This window comes from Panthera pardus, unplaced genomic scaffold (genome assembly GCF_024362965.1).
Source record: "Panthera pardus isolate Hobbes unplaced genomic scaffold, ASM2436296v1 HiC_scaffold_26, whole genome shotgun sequence".
Classification (NCBI taxonomy): domain Eukaryota; kingdom Metazoa; phylum Chordata; class Mammalia; order Carnivora; family Felidae; genus Panthera; species Panthera pardus.
Window position 1 is genome coordinate 35,376,336 of NW_026526832.1, and position 3,859 is coordinate 35,380,194.

Here is a 3,859-nt window from a genome sequence, read left to right on the forward strand (position 1 = left end):
GACCCAGACCCAGGAGACATTGCTCCGTGCTGAGGGTGGTAGACAGCAGGGAGCAGAGACGACAGACCGGCAGGGGTGGTTCCCGGAAGACAAGGCACACTGGCTGCTCTGTGAGTCATGAGGCAAGAAGGCCCAGGGACAAGGGTGGGTGAGTAATGGTGCATGTGTACATTGTGTGCTGTGCTTCCGAGATAAGAGATGTGGGCAGTGTGGCAAGAAGGGGATATCTCTGAATGCTGGAGGGGGAGCTGGGAGAATGGCCTGTGGGGTAGAAAATACTGGAAGGGAGATGTGGGTCCTTTCTTGGCTGATGAGAAGATGATGCCTGGTTTTTCACTTGGGGAAATGCTGGGTCCTGACGCTATGTGTGGGGATTTCTGGAACCGTGTCCTGTTCATTTCCTGTGGTACCTGACGCCCGGGCCTTGGTTGTGATAGATTTTGGAACTAGGTGGCCCTGGAGGCTGTGAAGGGCTGCTTACCATGTTTTCTAGGCGGACTTCACCGGCTTTTTCATGAAGGCTTCTTGGTGCTGGACAGGAGGAGGGTGGTGGCTAACACAGATGGCAACAGAACTTGTCTAAAGGCTCATAGAGGCCCCTGGGGGTCTTCCAGAAATGACAGGACTATTCAGAGTGAGATGATTCCGGCACTGTGGAGTTGGGGCAGCAGCCCACAAAGTATACACTTTACTGATAATGTCACCCCGTCTTCCTTCTTTTTTGACCCCATTTTAATAACCAGTTGAGGTGGCCTGGGAATCCAGAGGTTACACGTTTGTGCCCATGGTGCCTTGGACACATAGTGTGTGTTGCTCAAGATTGTTGAGACTGGCACCATTCAGAATGTGCTACCCTTGCCCCCAAGCATGTGGTCTGTACTTTTTCAAGGCTGAGTCCTGTCAGGAAAGGGTGTGGGAGAGAGTTGTGGGAAAGAGGAGAGCATCCCTCTCAATGTGGGAAGAGATTCCCGGAAGCAGATTCGCATGGAAATGCAGACAAGGAGCAGGTATGTAGAACGCTCACAATTCTAAAATGAATTCTAAAATGCAAAATCTGAGTAGTTCTGTTTCAAAAGAGTGGATCACTATGTAACAGACAGAGACATTAGCTAGAAGTAGTTACTTAGAACTCCTCCCTTGGAATGGAAGGCGTAGAAATTCACCTGCCTAGATATTCAGAGGAACAAGATGCCCAGCTGCCTTTGGCTAGGTTACCATTTTTGTTTGTGGACTTCCCCCATTTCAGTCATTTAATCAGCGATGTTGGAAGGAAGACGTCCATTAGGGTGGGTTCATGCAGTGTCTTGAGAAATGCTGTTTTCTCTACCTTGGGATTGGGACACCCCACAGAAACAGGTTGTTACAGATGGAATGTTTATGTCCCCCCACAATTCATATGTTGCAACCCTGACCCCCAATGTGGGTGTTTGGGAAGTAATTAGGTTTAGATGAGGTCATGAGGGTAGACGACCCATGATGGGATCAGTGTCCTTGTAGGAAGAAGAGGAGGCCCCCCCAGAGCCTCCTCTGTCTACTGTATGAGGACATAGCAAGAAGGCTGCTGTCTGTATGCCAGGAAGTGGGCTCTCACTAAGTATCAAATCCACCAGCACCTCGATCCTGGACTTCCCAGCTTCCAGAACTGAGAGAAAAAAATGTCCGTTGTTTCAGCCTCTCGGTCTGTGGCATTTTGTTAGGATAGCCTGAGCAGACTAAAACAGAACATGTAGGTCCAGTGTCAGAGAGCTGGGCTCCTACCTTGGATTCCCCACCAAACTAACCGGATGACCTTGGACCACTCTGAACTCCCAGTTGTTTGGTTTCTAAAAACTGATAATGATACCTTCGTTGCAAGACCACTGTTCCATTTAGGCCAAACACACGAACCCCTCACTCCCACTTTCCCCTCCAGCCCTGTCAATACATAATTCTTATTGTTTATTGATTTATAAAAATAGTAGCTCTTTTGGGAGCTGCCATTTTATGTGGTGAATGTAATGTTTTAAAGGAGACATTTAGGAATTCTACTTCAGTAGGCAGGCACTAGATTTTAAGAATTTGGAAGTAATCAAATTTGACTTATTTTTAGAGTATTTGATTATGGAAGCTAAAAAGGTAATATCTACTCTAGAGGTAAGCACCAGTAATAAGCCACTACAAATAGTAAAGAAAAATTGCTGTGTACAGTTTTTCCTGTTTTTGATTAATAGGACCTGGTGCCACGGTAATGGTATTTAGCAAATTATAATGCTGCCATTAAATTATGGTCCTGTAGCAAATGGTTGTGAATTCAGTTATCCTGCTTAGCTTCTAGCTGTCTTGAATATTTCATCGAAAGCTGATTTGCCAGTGACGGCAATAGCTCCACGTTTCTGTAAGGAAAAAGACATATTAGGTGAAACTTGGGTTGAAAGTCAACCCGTTAACGAGAAGCTCATCCACGTCCTCCATTAGCCTGGTCATGGCAGTCACCTCCCACTGACGTGGGGCTGCCCTGAGATGCTCTCTTCTATGGAGATCGTCACCAGTGCCGTTCCCTCTGTCCAGGCCCACCATCCAGATGCCCATAGAGAAGAGGAACCAGGTGATTACCCTCAACTTCTGAGCAAAACGTGCCGCCACGGGTAGGTCCAACTTGGGACAAGGGAGGCTTCAGTCCGTTGAGCTTGGCGTAAGCCTGCTAGGATATCTCAAGGGCAAATTAGCACCCAGAGAGCGTAGAATCTGGTAAATAACAGGAAATATGAGTGTCAGTTTTCAGGGATTCAAGTTTCTTTAGGAAAGAGGGTCTGAATTAAATCACTTCTCTGAGGAGAGTTAAAAACCCAAGGCAGACAAAGATCTTCAAAGCAAGGTCAAGGCAGTAGGCATTATTTGCATGGCCCAAGGAAGCGATTGTCTGGGGCTTGCGCGCTCTTTGTAAGAAGGCTGGAGAGTGAAATGCAATGAAAAGTAGGGCGATGTGGGAAGAAACAAATTGTTCCTACTGGCAAAAAAGCACTTGGTCTGTAGGTTTTATGACAGTAAAGCAAGAAGCGGCTTGACATACTGGAAACACCCATGGCTGTGGAGTTGTGTCCAATACCAGATTCTAATCCCCATTTGGTACTCACAAATTGTGGTCTTGGGCAAGATGTGCACCGGTAAATGGCAGCGATGACCCTGATGTAATTTTCTCGAGACTTATCAGTAATTGACCTGAAGCACCACAGCATGATGCAGGTGGGCAGTGAAAGAGGCTGAGGCCTCGGGGACCAAAGTGCTGTGGTCTGGGTTTCGTCCCCACTACCTGTCGTGTGTTTTGGGGCCGGCTCTTTTCCTTCCTCGTACTTCAGTTTCCTCATATGGAAGGGGGCAAAGAGTAGAACTTACCTCAGGGCGCTTCTGTGAAAGTCAGATATACTTAGAACGGTGCCTGAGGTCTAATAACATTCCCGCATGAGTGTTTGTTACTGTGGTCAGGCATATTGTTATTACCACTCCTGGAGGAACTCTGTGGTCCCGAGCGAATATTGTATATGTGAATCATAGAGGAGGGAAGGATGTTCGGGAGGGAATCAATAACTATCTTCATTTTATAGTGTAGGATGGCCTTGATTCTGTTTCTACCTGACAAAAGGGCACACTTCCCAACATGATTCATCCATTGTGATGTAGAGCTGGGATTTGAATTCCATTATAATATGCCTATTCCTAAGACATCCATTCTATGCAACCAAGAACAAACCTAACTGATTAACTGGCTCCTTGTCTCCAGGACTTGATTTATTAATCGGGGTCCATATAATATCATAAAGCCTGGCTTAGACTATTGTTGGGAGTATCTGAGCAGCCATGTAACTGTGAACATGCCAGGGCA

General features: G+C 46.6%; 1 long non-coding RNA gene across 1 annotated transcript; it reads right to left on the reverse strand.

Annotated features, from left to right (window-relative positions):
* Positions 1–2,064: 2,064 nt before the first annotated feature.
* Positions 2,065–3,625, reverse strand: LOC109269006 (uncharacterized). Its single transcript, XR_002080893.2, has 3 exons — positions 3,373–3,625; positions 2,593–2,724; positions 2,065–2,372 (listed from the first exon to the last, which is right to left on the reverse strand). It is a non-coding gene; the product is annotated as an uncharacterized LOC109269006 (long non-coding RNA).
* Positions 3,626–3,859: the final 234 nt, after the last annotated feature.